The sequence below is a fragment of the Miscanthus floridulus genome, chromosome 15, assembly GCF_019320115.1.
Source record: "Miscanthus floridulus cultivar M001 chromosome 15, ASM1932011v1, whole genome shotgun sequence".
Taxonomy (NCBI): Eukaryota; Viridiplantae; Streptophyta; class Magnoliopsida; order Poales; family Poaceae; genus Miscanthus; species Miscanthus floridulus.
This window is the reverse complement of record NC_089594.1, coordinates 85383085-85404233: the sequence shown is the minus strand read 5'-3', so window position 1 is coordinate 85404233 and position 21149 is coordinate 85383085. Positions and strand designations below refer to the sequence as shown.

Below are 21149 nucleotides of genomic sequence, written 5' to 3'. Positions count from 1 at the left end.
GATCGTAATCTGATTATTATGATCTGTTTATTACTCTAGTGGACCTCCCAAAGAAATTTGTACTTAGAGTTAAATGCACCAGAGGTCCATTAACTTGTAAGGAGGTCTCACTTAGGTCTATAAACTTTTAAAATGACTTTTTTGAGTTCATAAACTTTATATGCCGTATCACTTAGGTTCATATCTCTCCACGTGGACTTCTCACGCTGACATGGCCCGCGGTTCGGTGCTGCCTAGCCGTGTGTCGTGCCGATGCGCCGTGCCTGCTCTGTCTGTGCCACAACAGCGCTTCCAGGTCTCGTCTTAAGCAGGGCGTGGATGCAAGCAGGCATAGGCTAGACCACTATCCTGCTAGGACCGCCCGCGAAAATAAATAGGCTTATCATGTGGCCCGGCCCATGCGCAACTTATCATGTGGGCCTAAATAGGCTTGCCTGTAAAGCCTGCTAGTCTTAAGCAGGGAACCTGCATCACCTGCTGGCTGCTGCATCCGGCCGCTGGGGCAGGAGGAGCTCTGCACTGCACGCCTCGGCTGCTCGCCTGCTCCAGCTGCTAAGCTACTACCCAGTGCCCTCGTCGTTCTGCGTCGCTGCTTCCTCTACTTATTGCTTGGTGCCTCACCTGCTCCGGCGGCTGTGTGCCTCCTTCCTGCAGCTGCCGCATGCCGACAGGGTGGCCTAAAGTACATACGCGGTGCTTTCGCGCAGATCGCACCGCATGCGCAGCGAACTCGGCGTCAACGTGCAGCCGGAAGCCGGACAGCAGCGTGCCTCGCACCGTGTCCGGCGCCATCCGGCACCTAGAGAGCTGTGTGCCCCAGACGGCCGCGTACGGCGCCATGCATCTCCCGGTTCGCGTCCTCGGCCTCCCAGCAACAGCCTCAGTGAGGCAGCCGTAGTGCTCGATATCCCCGGCCGGACGTTCGTTGTGTTCAGTTGCCATGGCACTAAGGCCGCCTCAACCTCGTCGGGCGTGCGGGAGTGACCATATATAGGCACGGCTGCAGAAACGTTTTTTTTAGGGGCGCGCGGCTCGTAACCTTTTGTAGGGACGGTTTGGCCAGCCGCCCCTACCAAACCGTCTCTACAAATCATGTATTTGTAGGGGCGGTTCCCAGACCGCCCCTACAAATCGATTTGTAGGGGCAGATGTAGTACCAGCCGCCTCTATAATACATGTTTGTAGGGGTGGTTCAATCTAGAACTGCCCCTACAGTACGTTTTCCCGTAAAAAAATTCAAATTTACAATTCAAATTCGACCAGAACACTGTTTGTTTTCGCGTATTCCATCCAGCGTTCGCGTTGCCGAACGCCCTGCGAGCAACGTTCCGAACCGCGTTCGCGTTGCCGAACCCCCCGCGACCAGCGTTCCGAACCACGTTCGCGTTGCCGAACGCACCGCGACCAATGTTCCGAACCGCGTTCGCGTTGCCGAACGCCCCGCGACCAGCGTTACGAACCGCTTAGACTACAAGCACAAGACTATTATATAAACTACAATTACAAGTCCAATTCACAAGAATATATATAATTCATCATTAAATATACAAATTCCATACACATTGTTACCAACGTTCTAGAGCTAGCCTTTCAGTCTCACGAAGGTGTTGGTACTGAGGATTTCTACCTAAGTCAGACTCTCGGTCATGGCACTAGTACAGAAAACAAGGTACTCCCGGTTGGGAAACCCCTTCAGTCCCGGTTTCCCAACCGGGAGCACGAATCCGGGACTAAAGAGCCCCTCCTTTAGTCCCGTTTTATCGCCCGACTTTTAGTCCCGGTTGGTAATACCAACCGGGGCTAAAGAGGCCTCCCGGCCTAGCCACGTGGGCCGGCCCTATTACCAACCAGGACTAAAGGTTTTCTTTTTTTTTTCTTTTTTTGTTTCTATTTTCAATTGATGATTCGTTTTTGTTTTCGAATATGCATTCTACGCTACTAATAATATACGTATTCTACACGCTTATAATGTTCGAACATTTTGTACAAACTAAAGTATGAAACTAACGTATATATTACATGCATATACATATATTGTACGTTATTTTATGTACATATAATATGTATATATATATATATATATATATATATATATTATATATATATATATATATATATATATATATATTACAAATAAAGCTTGCATTGTATATTCTATCATATCTTTGGGATAACAAATTCACTCAATCTGGTTTGGCTTCCATGTTTCGTTCATGTCATTGTAGAACTCACCGGCGGGGTTTAAGACCTGGTCATTAAAAAATCCTACTATGGTCTCTTGAATTGCTTTCAGTTGGTCACGTCGTATGACTTTTTTCTTCAACCATAGAGTCTTCAATAAAAGTTAAAGGAAAAGTATTAATATATATATATATATATATATATATATATATATATATATATATATATATATATGTGTGTGTGTGTGTGTGTGTGTGTTGGTCACGTGATTACTTATATATATGAGCAATAAAAGAAATTGTGAATATATGAATATATTTATATAACGTACTTTGAGGATCTCTTTAGGAGTTCTTTTTTAGTACGCCATGATGAACTCGCAAACATAGTATCCGCAGTAGTTGCTCGCCTGTTCTTGCCTCAGAACCCACTTTTACGAGAAAAAAGATCTGGTGAATTGAAAGCATGCATGGTGTTAATTGAATTATATATATATAAATGTAGCTAGTACTTACTTTGTGTGCGATTACATCTAGTGGCGCTTTGCAATGTTTCATATGGTGTTCCTCAATGAAACTTTTCCAAACAATACGCCCAATAAAATAAAAAATTAATTTGGCCTTTAATAATTGTTGCAGTTAAGAGATCGGGGTATATATAGTTGCTAGAGAGACCAAATTACCCTTGGATAATATCATGTCTTGGTACTCTGTTTGCTCTTTTCTTAACGAGTCTAAGATGCTCAACCGACTATTGGCCATATCAATGACCATCAATATCCAGTGATTGCTGCATATGTTTTTATACACAAATATGATCGACATTAACTAGAGTCAACATATATATATATATGGGAGATAGCTTAGCTAGTAAGCAAATAATTGAACAAATGTCCATATGATCGACATTAATTATTTAACACTCACTTGAAGTTGTAGGGGAAGAGTATGTCCTTGTTTTGTTGGTTCACTAAGAACCTCATGAGATTTTTCTCGAGTTCGGCTTTCCATTGAGGCAGGGGATTAGGGTGTTTGAATAAGACATTTGGATCAACGAAACCAACATCATTATCCTTTCTCTTTCTGAGTTCTGTCATCTCCTATCTGCATATATAAAAATATAGTGTGAGGATATATAATTTATATATATACATGTAGCTTTATATATATACACTTTAATAGTAGAAAATAATCACACTTACAGACAATAGCAGCTAATGAGACTTTTGTCGAGAGAGTCCAGGTGGCATAGTTGGTATAATTCTAAAAACTCGACATATATAACGTCATCGCCACGGAAGTAATGTTGGTTTCTAACTCTGACAGAAACAAAGGTCTGTCCCCGTTCACACGCCGCCATGTACCACTTGTTTAGCAGGTACATTTGCGTACCCAGTTCACCTAAGGCCTCAGGGTTGTATAGATTCTTTCCATGTTCAAATTTCTTCCAAGGATCCACTTTCAGAGCAGATGGTCCTTCAGCGAGCACTTGGGCAAGGTCCAAACTAGTATCCTCGTAAAACCAAACCAGGTCCTCAAAATCGACGTCCAGTAAGTCTAAGTTTGAACCATATTCATTACGAATGACAAGAGGGGGGACTGATTGTTGCGATTGTTGTCCGAGTTGTGCAACATCTTTCCCTGCTCTAGTCTTTTTCTGCGCCGCCTCAAATGACTTGGTGAGAGAGCGGTCGTAGTCCGATTTTGGCAGGGTCTTTTGAGATTCCCGCTTTTTCTGGTCCACCTTCTTTCTTAGAAGATCTAGAGGTAGGTAGAAGTACGGTTTCTCCAGGTTCTCCCTCGCTTCTCGTTGCTTTCTTACTTTTTCGAAGAAACTGTTCACATCTTTTTGTACTGTAGCATTTAATTTCTTTTCACTTTTCTCGTAAGACAGTTTTTGGGGAATAACTGGATTAGAGGAGGCTTTCTTCTTTGCCGGCTGGTGGGCCAATGGCTTCGTTTGTGGGGCGGACCCCTTAGGAGCTGGCTGCTTCTTGGTCATCAAGGGAGGTGGGGCAGCCGTTGGAGACCTCCTTGGAGGTGGCGGCGGTGGCGGCGTTGCATAATCATTGCCCAGAGCACTATGATGATCTAGAGATTGAATAATTGGACTTAGGTTGGCGGAAGCACTGCTGTGTGGGTACAAAAAAGAATAATTAGGTATAAGAAATTGTTATTATTAATCATGCATGTCAATAAAAAATTAGTGAAAAAATTATTTCGTTTACTTTTGTCCGCACCTATTGTCTGGTAGTTGAGGAAGCGGCGGTGGACTAGAGACCCCGGGAATAATGATGTAGTGCTTGCGCCATAGTATGAATGTCTTCTCTGCTTCTCCTAGAGTCTTCTCCCCATCACCTCCTAGAATGTCAAGAGCCAGATCACTAAAACCTTTGTTAACTCTATCCACTGAGACGCTAACATATCCATGTGGTATTATTGCCCCATGGATTCTTGGTGTCTTGGTAGGATCTAGAGGAGAAAAAACACCGAGAGCCACCAAGATTGTGGCATTCCCTTTTGGAACATGTAGCTCACATAATGTAAACGGTGCAGTGATGTCATCCACGGGAAAACGTAGCATTGCGTCATCTTGATTTGGCAACTCCGTGGAAGCGTAGCTGCTTTTCAACTGATCAGGGGGGCTAATATTAATGTTGATTCCTGGATCTGATGCCTGCCTTTGGGCACTAATTGCTATTTGCACTTGCTTTATGATTTCCTCCTGCATTCTAGCTTGCATGTCTTTTTCACGCTCCTATGCTTGAAGCAACGCCTCCCGTGACTCACGAACATATTCCTCCAACCTGCTGATCCGCACGACTTCCTCATCCTTCCTTCTCTGCCGGCTTCTGTAGGTATCTCTGTCGTTAGGGAAACATGCTCCCAAGAAAAGTTCCGTCCTAAACCTCTCGTTCGGCCACTGTGTTCAGCAGTCCCGATGGCATACGTCAGTTCATCCTTCTCTCTATTGGGCCTAAACGCACCAATAGCTTTAGCTTATAGAGCATAAGAAAATCTTTGTGTTGCTCTTTCGAGTTTTGGGCCATGAACCAGCTTCCCGGTCTCTAGGTCCAGTCATCCCCCATGAGCGAAAAACCAATTCTTCGCGCGTTTGGGCCAATTGAGTGATTCTGGTGTGATACCCTTGGTAAGAATGTCCGCTTCCATTTTTCCCACTTAGGAATGGCAGTCGCGTAGCCACCTGATCCCATGCCATGGTGGTATACCTTCTGTCGGGTATTCTCTTGGTTCCTTCTCACCCGTTCCTCACCCTCTTCCGATGTCTTGTACTATACAAAATCATTCTAGTAGGGCCTCAACTTCACGAGCGGGCCCCTAGTATTGAAATTGGGCCTTAGGTTCTTCTTGACGTATTTTGTGTATAGGGATTTCTTCCAAGTCTGGAATTGTGTGGCCATCTTCTTCATAGCCCACTTTCGAACTAGCTCCTTCAATTCATCATCGTTGATATCATCATAATCATCCGCTTGCAACGTGAAATGTTGAAGGATATCATCCCAAATTAAATTCTTATCAAGATCAGAGACAAAACTAACATGAGGCTCGTTGATCTTTTGCTTCCATTCACGGGCATTGATCGGAAGTATGTCCCTTACAAGGTACCCATAGTGTTGCATGAATTTCCTTGCATGTGGACCAAGTGGTTCGCCTGTCTCGATATTGAATTCCGATATTATGTAGCGCCCCTCCAATGGCTTTTTCGGGCCTCGAATATTTTTGCTTTTCGCCATTGTGGTCATCGATCCAGAGGGCTACGTATAAAAAAAGAATAAATAAATATCATGTGTACACATAATAGATGATAGATATTCAAATATATATATAATATTCAAATATATATATATAAATATATATACCTCGCCAGTATTTTCTTGCACAATATTTTCTTGCTTATTTTCAAGAGCCAGGTATTGACTCCCGTCATCTACATCCTGCTGGTCACCATCGGCAAATTGAGTGCCGGTGTTGATAATATCCATCATTTCTTCATCCATGTTGTCTCTCAGGGCAGCCATCTAGCTTTTACACCACTAGATATATCTATAAAAAATAAAAACCATATATATTTTTTTCTTATACACTACAATATTTCTATCTATTTTTTCTAATTTTTTCTATGCCAAAAAAATAATATGCACACGCTGATCACACACACACTCACACTCACTCATCACACACACACATGATGTACACACATACACTGCTGATGATCACTCTGGCGAGGACAAGGACGGAGAGGATGACGACACGGAGACTCCGGCACGGATGACGAATGGCGTGAGACGGCGATGCGAATTCGAAGAAGAGGCGTGCGCGCGGCGCGGCTAGATCCTACCAATGAAGACAGAAGGCAGAGTGGCGCACGTGTTTTGGGGCTGGCTGGCTGGGAGCCGCAGCGTGATGAGGTGAGACCGGCCGAGGTGCTAGTGGCCGGGCTGAGGGGCGGCGGTGCTAGATCCGGTGGAGACGAGGCGATGGTGCGGCTAGACAGCCGGAGATGAGAGCCACATAGGCGCGCACGCTCTCCGGTGTGGATGAGGACGAGCGAGGCGGCGGTGGGGCACCGGGGGATGACGATAACACGCGCTCCGGTGAGGACGAGCGAGGTGGGCTGGGGATGAGGTCGACGCGTGCTCTAGCGAGGACGAGCGAGGTGCGCGGGCCAGGGACGAGCGACGTGAGCTGCGGCGATGATGGACGAGGATGAGCGAGGCGTGCGCTGGCCGGCCGAAGAAGAAGCGCACGTGCGCATGGGGCCGGTGACAAAGCATGCGCACATGACGAGGCGAGGCTATAGGGTGGTCGCCTGGGGGCGACGGCGCTGCTGGATCGGATCTGGTGGAGAAGATGAGGTGACGGCGTGGCTGGGCGGCTACTGGATCCGGTTGGAGAAGAAGGCGCACTACGAGTTGAGGCGGAGATGATGATAAACGGCGTGGGGACGGCGGTGAAGATCGAAGCGAAGCGTGGCGGCGGTGGCGCGGCCGGGCCTAGATCGATCGGGCGGCGGAGACAGAGAGGAAGAGAACTAGAGAAGGGAGAAGGGCGTGGTTTATAAAGGGGACCTTTAGTCCCTAGTGAAGAAAGGGCCCGGGACTAAAGGTTCTTTAGTCCCGAGTGATGGTTAGAACCGGGACTAAAGGTCTGACCTTTAGTCCCAGGTGTAGCCACGGCCCGGGAGTAAAGGGGATTTTGGCGGGCCGCGAAAACGCAACCCATCTTGTGTCCTGGGTGGTTGATCCACCCGGGAGTAAAGGTGGGCTGCAGTTTGGCTTCCCGCTAGTTTCAAGCTCCATTTGTTTTTTTATATATTTCTTTCTACAAAATGTTAAAGTCTTGTTAATTGCACAGTAAATTAAATACAAGGCATAAAATTGTTTTAAAAGAATATGGATTTACTTTTGCTTTATTGCACACAGGAAAATTGTGTGACCTAAAGTTTTTTGTTTTTTCTTATAAATATTGAAACATAATGTCATTAATAATTACTATTTTGTTAATGCAAAAATGTAGTGTTTAATTTAAATCATTAAAACTTTTGTTTTCGATTGGAAATTTGTTTTCACATCATTTTAACGTAAATCTTTTCATTTTTTCATCACTCATTGTCCAAAAGCGACATGGAAATCTCACCATCAAACACAAATTTAATCTGAACATAGAAAAAAAGGAAACACCTAATAAACATCTCTGAATTCACAATTATTACATAATACCTCTAATACACACTATTAAACATCACTATATATATCAAGCGGGCACAGTAGTGAACTTCTTCTTAACGTATGTCCCTTGGTTATGATCGCGTCGTAACCATGGAGTGTCCTCATCATTTAGCTCGATGCTTGGGTCTTTGTTCACTGTGAAGGGTGGAATTCGGTCATCCTTTTCATAATCTTCTGATATGTTTGACTTGTCTTCAATTCCGACGATGTTTCTTTTCCCTAAAAGAACTATGTGGCGCTTTGGCTCATTGATTGGGTCGTTGTTGTTTTTCCCTCTCTTCGGTTTTGTAGACATGTCCTTGACATAGAACACCTGATTCACATCCTTGGCAAGGACGAACGGTTCGTCTTTGTACCCAATATTGTTGAGGTCCACGGTTGTCATTCCATACTGGTTGTCGACTGCTACCCCGCCTCCAGTCGCCTTTACCCATTGGCACTTGAACAAAGGTACCTTAAAAGTAGGTGCATAGTTTAGTTCCCATATCTCCTCTATGCGGCCATAATATGTTTGCTTATTTCCATTAGGGTCGGTGGCATCTATGCGGAGACCACTGTTTTGGTTGGTGCTCCTTTTATCTTGGGCTACTGTGTAAAATGTATTCCCATTTATCTCGTACCCTTTATATGTGAGGATATGCCACAATGGCTGCCTAGCCGACAAATACAGTTGCTCATCAATACTCTCATCACCCTGACATTCTTTTCGCAACCAGTCTCTAAAAGTTTCCATGTGCTGACGCGTAATTCAAGCTTCAGACTTCCCTGGAAACTCGGATCGGAGCAACTCTTTATGTGTCTCGATATACGGATCCACCAAGGAGGAGTTTTGCAGAACTGTGTAGTGTGCTTTATTAAAATAATTATCCTACGTACCAATATATGGTTTCTTCCCTAGTGTCCCCTTTCCACTTAGTCTCCCCTCGTGTCGCGATTTAGGAACACCAATTGGGTCAAGGTCGGGAATAAAGTCAACACAAAACTTAATGACCTCCTCTGTTCCATAGCCCTTGGCGATGCTTCCTTCTGGCCGAGCACGGTTGTGAACATATTTCTTTAGGACTCCCATGAACCTCTCAAAGGGGAACATGTTGTGCAGGAACATAGGACCGAGAATGCTAATCTCCTTGACCAGGTGAACTAGGAGGTGTGTCATGATATTAAAGAAGGAAGGAGGGAACACCAACTCAAAGCTGACAAGACATTGAACCACATCATTTTGTAGTTTAGCTAGATCCATTAGATCGATTGCCTTCTGAGAAATTGCATTGAGGAATGCACATAGCTTCACGGTGGCTAGACGTACATTTGGAGGTAGAATTCCTCTTAATACAACTGGAAGCAATTGCGTCATGAGCACGTGGTAGTCATGGGACTTTAAGTTTAGGAATTTCTTCTCTAGCACATTTATTATACCCTTTATATTCAAGGAGAATCCAGATGGTACCTTGATGCTTGCTAGGCATTCAAACATGCTTTCCTTCTCTTCTTTGCTAAGAGTGTAGCTGGCAGGACTTAAGTAATGGCGTCCATCATCTGTCTTCTCTGGATGCAGGTTGTCTCGTTCTTTCAAACACCGCAGGTCCTGTTGTGATTCAAGTGTGTCCTTAGGCTTCCCATACACACCCATGAAGCCTAACAGGTTCACACAAAGATTCTTCGTCAGGTGCATCACGTCGATCGTGCTACGGACCTCTAGGACTTGCCAATATGGTAGCTCCCAAAATATAGACTTCTTCTTCAACATGGGTGCATGACCGTCGGCGTCGTTCGGAACAGGTTCACTGCCATGTGCCTTTCCAAATACTACTATCACATCCTTGACCATATTGAGTACATCCTCACCAGTTCGGTTGCCCAGCTTGGTCTGGTGGTTTGCCTTACCTTTAAAATGCTTGCCTTTCTTTCTTAGGGGGTGATTCGCAGGAAGAAATCAACGATGGCCAAGGTATACGACCTTTCGACATTTTTTCAAGAATATACCTTTAATGTCATCGAAACAGTGCATGCATGCATTATATCCCTTGTTTGATTGTCCTGAAAGATTACTTAGAGCAGGCCAATCGTTGATTGTTACGAACAACAATGCTCGCATGTCAAAGTGCTCCTGTTTGTGCTCATCCCACACACGTACACCTGGTCTGTTCCACAAAAGTAGAAGTTCTTCAACTAGTGGCCTCAGGTACACATCGATGTCGTTGCCAGGTTGCCTTGGACCTTGGATGAGCACTGGCATCATAATAAACTTATGCTTCATGCATAACCAGGGAGGAAGGTTGTAGATACATAGAGTAACAGGCCAAGTGCTATGACTACTGCTCTGCTCCCCGAAAGGATTCATACCATCCGTACTTAAAGCAAACCTTAAGTTTCTTGTGTCATTTGCAAACTCCAGGAATTCTCTATCGATTGCTCTCCACTAGGACCCATCAGTAGGGTGTCTCAACATATTGTCTACCTTACGGTCTTCTTTGTGCCATCGCCACAACTTTGCATGGTCTTTGTTTCTGAACAGATGTTTCAAGCGTGGTATTATAAGAGCATACCACATAATCTTGGCAGGGATTTTCTTTGTGGGACGTTCGCCCTCAACATCACCAGGGTCATCTCGCTTGATCTTATACCGCAATGCATGACATACCGGGCATGCATCTAACTTCTCGTACTCCTCGCCATGGTAGAGGATGCAGTCATTAGGACATGCATGTATCTTCTGGATTTCTAATCCCAAAGGGCAGACTACCTATTTTGCTTTGTATGTAGTGGCGGGCAATTCGTTATCCTTCGGAAGCATCTTCTTTTGGATTTTCAGTAACTCCCCAAATCCCTTGTTAGATACACCATTCTTTGCCTTCCATTGCAGCAATTCTAGTGTGGTACCCAACTTTTTCTGCCCCGCATCACAAGTTGGGTATAGCAATTTCTTGTGATCCTCTAGCATGCGCTCAAACTTGATCTTCTCCTTTTCACTTTTGCATTCTCTTTGTGCGTCATGAATGGCCTGACCAAGATCATCAGTAGGCTCATCTTCTACCCCCTACCTCTTCTTTAGCTTCCCCCATTGCAGTATCATTGAAGGCACCATATTTAGCAATAATGTCATCATCATCCCATTGTTCTTCTTCACCTTCTTCCATTACAACCTCGGTTTCTCCGTGCTTCGTCCAACAAATATAGTTTGACATGAAACCCGACTTCAACAAGTGTGAATGAAGACTCCTTGAGCTAGCATATTCCTTCAAATTCTTACATATGGCACATGGGCAGCACATGAAACCATCGCGTTTGTTTGCCTCGGCCACACGTAAGAAAGAATGCACGCCCTCAATGAACTCTTGGGAGCGGCGATCAGCATTGTACATCCAATGCCAGCTCATCTGCATTACATGACATACATACCATATTAAAACAAACATAATTAGTTAATTATACAACATGCATGCCACCACATAAGGTATTAATTTATGAAAGTCTCACTACAATGTAGACAATCCCAACTACCACTAAAAAACTAAAGCAAAAATACACTTCAGCAGCATAAGGATTTCGCAACCAATCCCAACTAAAACAGACAGATCATGTGTTTGTTCAACATCTATGGGCTTCTTTCGCTGGATCACTGCCTCATCAGCCGCCATAGCCGCCTGTGCAAGAGAGTTTTGCACATGTTCAACACACTCTTCCTCCTAGTACCAGCCTGAACATCCAGTGCCATCCCACTGAAATCAAAACAAAAAATTAGAACTTTAATCACAATTATCATGAAAATAAGTATAAATTAACCATAATCATCAAATGCGATAAAATAACTCACATTGCGATCCGGACACTTGTAGAAGATACGGCCCTTGTTGGGACACTCCTTCCTCAACCGGTACTCCATCACAATCTTCTCCTCACACTTACCGCATGCAATGAGAGGGAGGTCCGGCCTCAGTCGCTTTGGAACCCGATGAGAGGCCGAGGACCCGGAAGCAGTTGCCATCTACTCTCTATACTCATTTTTAATATAATATAAATTTCTCATTTTATAAACAAATAAAATTAAAAAAGCTCTAAAATTCTCTATATCTCTAAACCATGAAGTGTGCTATGCATGCTAGAAATGAAAGCTGAATACTAGTTTTGAATAACTACTTTAACCTTCCTTCATCCAAATATGCAAACTTTAAAGTGATTTTGAGCTTAAATGGCTTACAAATAAAACAAAATCCACCATAAAAAACCACATATATCTAGTCCACAAAATGAGATATTCTACTGATGAAAATGAGAGTATAAAGTTGGTAACCTTTAGAACCGAAGAATCGATGGAGGAATCGAAGAAATCTTGTGATTACCGGCGACGAGGAAGAAGAGAGGCCGGCGATGAAGCAAGAACACTGAGGTCGAAGTGGCAGTCCCGGTTGGAGACAGTAACCGGGACTAAAGGTCCCTTTCTAGTCCCGGACGGAGCCTCCAGTCGGGAGTAGACTTTTACTCCCGGTTGGAGGGACCAACCGGATGTAAAAGTTAACCTTTAGTCTCGGTTGGTAGCTCCAACCGGGACTAAAGGTCCCCTACAGCAAAAGCCTACCGCAGTAGCCATTGGGCAGGGACCTTTAGTCCCAGTTGGAGCTACCAATCAGGACTAAAGGTTTCTTTAGTCCCAGGCGCGAAAAATACCGGGACTAAAGCCAAATTTCAAAGTGGATCAAAAGTCATTTCTCTACTAGTGTGGTAGGCGCCTTTGATGTGTACAATCTTGTCCAATATGAAGTTGCAAAGGTCGCCGATGAGCTCTAAGAGTTGGACATCCTTGTATGGGTCTCTTTTCATTCCTTTCTCTTCTTTCTACTACAAGAGAACAAGTTTCGGTTTAGTATTTCATACCATGTACGAAGTTTTTATACTACGAGTGAAGAGGTTCAAACTTACCCTTAAGGGTGTCTCCTGTAGGCACCGGTGTTACTCATCATAGAACATATATAGTATCCACAATGTACACTCCCAGGCTTCTGCTTGGGGCACTGTGTGTTTTGCATATGAAAATGTTAAGTAATGCTTTTGATAGCCATGTAATGGAGTACTGAAGAAGTAAGTTACACTTACCGCACATAGTGTTTTTATAGCCAGCTTTTCCTTCCTTGCTAGATCATGCCTTCCTTGATGATTAGTGACATAGAACCTAAATGCCCTATTCGAATTATTTTAGCAAATACAACTTGTTAGTATCCAAAAGTGAACGTTACAAGTATGTATACAAACATATAAGCTAATGAGGATTGTCGATATGTATATGTCTTGAGAATTGATATGAAGTCTTTGTATGTCACCAGATCCCTATCTATTGAATCAAAGACCCATGCCATGCTCCTCCCGACATCGACGGCTATACAAATCCAGTGGTTGCTGCATGGATTTAATCATAGAACTAGATAAGCTCTTTTGCATCGAATAAAATATATCGAACAAAGCTTTAAGTATAGAGTTGAACTTACTCGAAGTTGTATGGTAGCCATATAGTAGAGTGTTGTTGGAGAGTTTTGAAAGCCAGGGCAATCTATGCCACAACCTTAAGGGACTCTTCCCTTAGTTTCGCTGTACGGATGTGCTCTTTCTCCAGAAGAGTCTTTGCAATAGCTAGCTCTTTGGCATCCGGTTTCCACTGTTTAGGGTAATTAAAATTTGTTTGGGCTATAGCTTGAGGGTCTATATACCTGGCTTTCACACTTGGCATTTGTTTGACAATGTGCACTTGCATTCTACAAATCACGGCGTGGGTTAGTTACAACAAAATTCAAAGATTACATTCATATCATATCAGGAGGACAAGGACTTATAAGCACCACGTACAAATTAGATTCATCTCCATTGCTCCCAGGTGAAAGCATGTCTGCATGTCATTGAAGTCAAAGACAATTTTCCCGGCTAGGCTTCCAAATGTGCCGGTGGGGAAGCATGCTTGTATGAGGTCTATGCTCGTTGGGAGAACACGCAAGTACCAATCATGGAACCTTCTCATTCCAAGTGGTAGGCGCTGGATGTCCCAGGTTTGGTAGGAAGGGCTTGCCTCTTTCATATGTTTTCGGGCAATCCTTTGACCATTTGATGGCATCAACATTTGGATACTGCTTTGCAATTTGGTGGAGTTTGCTAGTGATGGCCTCCTCAGAACCCCGTGATGGGACTTTTTTAACTTGGTTCTCAGGCTTGAACTGGTCATGGGAATACCACTTGGACACCGACTGAAACATCTTTCATCAGAACATAAACTGGCCTTATGGTGATTGGATGCTTCTTTCGAAGTTCCCATTCAGGCATGTCCTCATCTTCTTGTGCATCACCTTCTTTAGGAGGCACTTGTTGTTCATGTATTGGCTGTGCTTGTTGAGAAGACTATGACATCTCATCATGCACTTGCTCGGTACGAGCTGGAGAAGGTTGTGGCATCTCATCAGGCACATGCTCGCTAGGAGGCGGGAAAGAATGTGGCATCTCAGGAATGTGGTGGTCACAAGACGGTGAAAATATCTCCCCGACCTCAACAACTCGCTCCAAATTTGGGAGAGGGGGAGGCGGCGAAGAAGCAGTCAATATAATGTCCCGTTTGTGCCAGAGGATGAACTACCCCATAATGTCTCCGAGTAACACCAGCCCCTCGGGAGTTGCGTAGTCTATCCTCAACTGCATGAACTTGGGCTTCACGGTATGCACCTCGACCCTGGTGTAGTCCGGCGGTATCTTATTATTGTGGTGTAAGCCACCGGGAGGATGTGCCACACCCGTTGCCACCTTCATCACAGTGTTCTGCTGGCCGCTGAGAAACACCAAGGTGCAACTAGTTGGTTCCCGTATGCGATCGACGAGGGTTGTGGCTGCAGTGGAACCTTGGCTGCTAGGAACTTTAGAGGGCTGCCAACTAATGCCAGTTCTCCCGGCGGTGTCTTTAATATCCGTGGCTCCATAGACAGTCTTGCTCCTCCAGCGCCTTCGCAACTAGAGCCTTCACTTGGAGCTCAAGATTAGTCTCCCAGTCTCTGCCATGTTTCTTGTACATGTGCCTGTCCTCTTAGAATCCTTGCTTCCAAGTCATCCTTTTCCCTAGCCCCCTAGTGCGGCCTGTGTGCTCCTTGTTTCCCAAGCCAAGGCTAAGCTCGTCCCTCTCTATGGAAGGATTGAATGAGCCCTTCTCCTTGTCTTCAGCATATTTCAGTATCCTTGATACTACCTCTTGGTCTCCGGCTTATCAAACTTAAGATTACCGCCAGATGATTCTGTACTCCTCGCATATATCTAATTTCCTTGAGCGTACCTTTCAAATTCATCACATCGATATTCCCAGTAGCTGTGGCCTCTTCGTCCATCTTCCTAAGCTGCTCTTCCTTTGCATAGTAGCCACCGGGGCCTAGATGATGGTGGTGTTTTTTCCTCTTCGCCAGCTCGGTGTTACGGGCACTGAGCTCCAATGCCTTCGGTGAAGTCTTCTGAGCCACGAGCTCCTCCTATTGACTAGGAGTTATTTTGCCGAACTCGTTGAAGGGAGTTAACCCCTTTTGGATATACTTCTTGTTGAGCTCTGTACCTCCAACGGCGGAATGACTCTTCCATCATCCTGAAAGCATTTTTTTACCAGTTCGTGCTTACCCTCCGAAAATCTAAAATTGAGCTTCAGCTGCCTATCTCATAGTTCATCCTTTTTGTTCTCTGGTACCTCTTTCCAGTTAGGGATTGCTAGGTTCAATTTATCTCTTACTAGGGCCCCGATCGCATTACGGAATCGTCCTCTTAATTCCTTCGGCTCAAGGATCTCCCCTGCTGGCCCGACCTCCGTTATCACATAGCATGCCTTATCTGGATATAGATTTGCTTTTCTATCCCCTCATTTCCTCTTAGGCTTGGTAGTCGTAGTTGTGTCTTGAGGTTGTGGAGCAGAGGCCTCAATGTTCGTCTCTGTGGCTAGTTGCCTCTGCTCTCCTTTCCTCTACTTCATCTTGTCCAGCGAGATGTCGCGACGTCGATGTCGTCTTTTCTGAGTTTCAGGAGGGACCTGTATATACGACAGGTCAAAGTGTTAGCAGAGGTAACACAGACAAAGCTTTAGCAAAATTTACAAGCTAAGGCTTTTTCCGTACCTCCTCAGTTCGGGTCAAAATCCTTGTCCAAATCTTCCTTCCGTTGGCCTCCTTCTGGCTTCATGTGGGAAAGGATCCTCGGGACTTACATATCCCTCTTCTGAGTCCTCCTCATCATCATCATCATCAACTTCTTTGCCTTCAGCAGCCTCTCCTGCTCTTCCTTCTGCTCCCCCTTCCTCCTCGTCACACTGCTCCTGAGTAAGCATCACTTCTAGATCCTTTTCTACCTCGTTATCAAACTGCTCCTGAGTAAGCTCGTCCTCTAGTGCTTGCTCCTCATAGGTTGGCTGCTCATCATGCTCGGGGCATCAGGGCTGCACTGTCTGGTGTCCATGACATTATTTCGCGCTTTGTTCTAATAGATGCAAGAAAGTATGATTTAGGTACGCTGAGAAGGTATAAGAAATAAAAAAGGTCTATAAACCAAAGTAGTACTATAAAACAACAATATATAAAAAAATGAGTAGTAGCAGTAGTAGAGGCCTAGAAACATGTCAATCATCATCTGATCTTGAACTTGGAGCATCAAGGCATCATAACCGAGAAGAGAGGAGGAGGTAATGTAGGGGCGACTGCTAATGATGCCAAGTTCCTCATAAGTTCTTGATCATCAGCTCATATTCCATATAATGTATGGACTTGGACAATTTCATCATTCGGCAAAACAAAGGAGAGGAGAGGAGAGGGGAGATTTGGCAAAAAAAAGCAACAGCTGCTTAACAAACATAGAGAGGAAAAGGTGTAAAAAAAGCAGCAGCTGCTTCCCAAACATAGAGGATAGGAAAGGTTGCAAAAATAGAGGAGAGGAGGGTAGCATAGGGGAGGAGCCGAGGAGGGTAGCAAGTTAGCAACTAGCGTGCGTCTGTATTTGCACGCCGTCTCTGTCATCCCACCAAAACCCGCTTCGAAGCAAAACAAACAAATGAACACCTCATCAGTCACCTCCCTGATGACCCTACTGAAGGTGACGGCAGTGGCCACAGCAAAAGAAACAGCATACTCTTGGTAACTAAAAAACAATTGCCCATTCAAGTAACTAAAGAATTGAAGTAACAAGGATTTCTCACATATATATAAGATAAAAGGACCAAAAGCTATCCACTAGAAAATATTCTCACGCTCAGTTCTATATTAGCTAGTACAGGTCACGGATATATCCTAAGAAAAATGTATGACTCAAGGATTCGTGTAGAATTAAGCACTTACAAACAGGGTTCAATGAAAGTTAGATTACTCATGCTGAAATACAATTGCTATTTGAAAATTACAGAAGTAACATGAGAACAAGTAGAAATGAATGAATTTCCAACTACTAGAATGAAATCATTATAATTGAGAAGTATCAAAGGTAACTCACATACTGGAAGAGATATGATTAAGTAATTCTAATCTAGAATAAATCGACTTGATTCTAATCCAGAGTAAAAAGAATCAGAACGTGATTCTAATAAATTTTCAATTAGGCAAACCCTGCAGTCTGCACAATCTGATGCCTAAAGTAGCAAAAGGATGTCACTACTTTCCATTTCACTGAAAGTGCAAGTCCTGTTACAGAAAAACCAAACACCTGCCATTCTAACTGCAATTCCAATACTCAAATTGCCAAAACAGGAACCCATGACGAAACAGAAAAAAGTTAATAGTACGCTTTCGCTGAAATGGATGCCACTTTCACTTAATAATAGCAAATTGATGCCACTTGCTATTTCACTGAAAGGAAGAGCATTTCAGTCTAAGATCGCTCCTAGTACACAAATAGCGCTAGCGGGAAAGGCTTTTCTAGCAGCTAATATAACAGAAAAATCAAGCACCTATCATGCTAACTGCATTTTTAATACTTAAAATCGCCAAAACAGGAAACCGTCATGACAGAACAAAGAAAAAGTACTACTACTGTTTTTGCTGAAATTGATGCCACTTGCGCCTAATAATAGCAAATGGATGCCACTTGCTATTTCTTTCTTATTAGTAGGAAACAGGGAAACAATAAAGACATAATACATGCACTAAATTGATTAAAGCAAAGTGTAAACAGGTCAGGGGACCAGATCTACTGCACAGTTGCAGGGGGGGGGAATCAAATTGCTTTAAAAATGCAAGTGTGAATGACCTTGAAGGCTAAAGCCAGTTTCAGTGGGGTTTCATACTCATTTAATGAGGTAAGACATCAGTAGACAGTAAAAGGGATGAGGTAGCAAATAAATATAAGATAAAAGGAACTGATATAGTGTAAAATAGTATCATTTTGCCAACTGTACTAAGACTTCACTACTAATCCATGCAATTTGTTTTTGCAGGTACTTCATAGTAATCGACGATATATGGGATTGGAAAGTTATTGAATCTGTTTTCCTAGGAAATAATTGTGGTAGTAGAGTGGTGATAACTACAAGGGTTTACTCTGTTGCTATTGCCTATTGCAACAATAAAGATAATGTTTATGAGATGAAAACACTAAATGAGCACGACTCAAGAGCACTATTTGTTCATAGAATATATGGTACGGAAGAAGCTTGCCCTGATGTACCAGAAGAGATCTTAACTGGTATTCTAAAGAAATGTGGTGGTTTGCCACTTGCTATTGTCAGCATAGCAAGCTTGCTTCTAGCTAAAGATCCTAGGCAAAGGTCAACATGGGATTATGTAAGGAAGTCTTTGGTAGCCATGTTTGAAGGAGACAATCCTACTCTTAAAGAAATGGAGCAACAGTTAAATGTCAATAGGACACATCCTATAGTAGATGGCAAATCTGATTTCCTAGGGAAACTAATAGCATGCACAACCAAGTTCAGATAGCGGAGGCATACCTGGAGCAGAGAGCGGGGGCGTTCAGATCAGCTCGCTTCGCCGGGAAGTCGCGGACTGAGACAAACTGAAAAATCCAAAAAGAGGGTCATAAATCCTGACTTTGCTAATTATCCTAAAACAACATCCATACATATTACTCACTAACAGGCCAGCACCCATCAAATAATGAATGGAAAATTGGAAATAACAAATTCCACGGCAAAATCAAGACTGAACAGTAAATAGCACAATTGGATGAGAGAAACAACAAAGTAATTATATGTCTAAATAGATATTGTAAAAGGCTTAGACTTATTATTTCTAAAAAATCATGGTATGTTACAAGTTTAAGCACCGTTAAGTGTTAGGCCACAAAGATTATGGCATAACTAGAATTCTTTTGGTGTGCCAACAGTACGTATAATTGTATATTCTCAAATCATGGCAGAGAGAGTGATTTTATAATATCCTCAAAATAAATACCAATTGACATAAAAGCACAGGGATATGCTCCTCTTCTTACCCAGACAACTTTCATGTGGCTTTTCTATAATAATTTACTAGGTCACTAAACAGAAGTGAGCATTGCTCCTGGCAGCCCCATAACCACAAGGATGACCAAATACACATGAGACTACATGGTGAAATGAGAGGCGCTCTTTTCTGATTCTACTGTGGATCCAGCACATGCAGTCAATAAACTTAGTCACATCATGTGATGAATATACATTTCCATAATATTAAATGGGCAATCATCCCTTCCCCGGTATATGCTGATAGCTTGGATTCTTTTTAATAGCTTATTCCATGCCAGTAATCAGGTCAGCACAAAAGTATCTATCAAAATCAAATTCGACATTGTGTTTCACCTCATCGCTAAACCGAAAAGTTAGGCAGCAGCATGATCAGGACTACTCAAAATAGATATAGGCAACTACCAAGTAATCGAGGAATTCTCAAACTATTTGTAAAATGCACAAAATCAGAATAATCTCAAACAGACATGGCTTATTAACAGGGGATGGAACCCAAAATTAAAGGAGGCCAGTGCACTAACTGCCACTACTAATTGACCAAAAATACCCTAAATACATCACTGCCAGTTCATCACTAATTCATCAAGAAAATACACTGAGACACCCGCGGGGGGAAAAGAAAGAGAGATGAACGGTTAGGGTTGCGGTCAGGCTGCAGACCTGGTGCTGAGAGTGCCGTTCTCCAGCGCCGGACCTCGTCGGCGAGCACGAGCTGCCTCCTCCTAGGGTTCGCGCCGCGGGAAGTCGCTGGGGGAGTTCACGCCGCCTGGGAGTTCACTGAGACAGGACGCGGTCGCTGGGGGAGTTCGCGCCGCCGAGAAGTCACAGGGGCTCGGGCGAGTCCGCGCCGCCGGGGGAAGTCGCGCCGAAGACTAGCAGGAGGGGATGGTGCTAGCCCATCTTCCTCAGCGCTAGGAAGGGGAAGCGGGAGGGGAAAGAGGCGGGTGACCTTCACTATCGAGCGTCTCGCACAAACCCTAGCCGCCGTGGCGGCCGGCCTAGGGAAGGCGGCGTTTGGGGGAGGAAGCGTGGCGGGCGACGGAGGCTGTCATAGGAGGACGCCGGAGGTGAGAGAAAGCGGCGCGAAGAGAGCGGTGGCTAGGGCACGGAGATGGTGGCGGCGGCGGGAAACACTTGGGCAGCCTGACGGCGTCGGGATGAAGAAGAGGGCGCCCAACACTTCTTCACCCGAGCGCCCCGGTTTTATACTCAGGACGATTTGTAGGGGCGATTCCTGAACCAGCCGCCCCTACAAATACATTTCTAGGGGCGGTTCCTGATCTAGCTGCCCCTACAAATGCATTTCTATTTTATTAAATTATTGATTCTATATTTTTTAAATCACAAAAATACAAAGTAAATGTATATAATATTTTGTATTATTCTATATATGCACAAATATATATAAAAACAATTGTAGTCATAAAAGTTGTAAACATAACTCAATCTTGTCGTGTGACTACAGTTTGAATTTTAAAAATTTGAATTTTAAAACTTTGACTACAATTTTATGACATTAAATGAAATAAAATGAAAATATTGTAAACATAAAAGTTATATAACTCATCAACATGTACAACTTTTATTTTGGTCATCTTGTCATGTGACTTTGTTTGAACGATTCAAAATTTGAAATTCAAACAATTTCAACTTGAAACTATATTTTGAAAGAGTAAATGATTTCAGCTGAAAAACTCATGAATACCAAAGTTGTAGAACTCATCAATATGTACAACTTTTATTTTGATCATATTTTCATTTGACCAAATTTGAACAGTT

At 43.7% G+C, this 21149-nt stretch overlaps 1 protein-coding gene across 1 annotated transcript in view; it reads left to right on the top strand.

Moving 5' to 3' along the window:
• Nucleotides 1–21149, top strand: part of LOC136506581 (probable disease resistance protein At5g63020) — a 268321-nt gene that overhangs the window by 2675 nt on the left and 244497 nt on the right. The window lies entirely within an intron of this gene.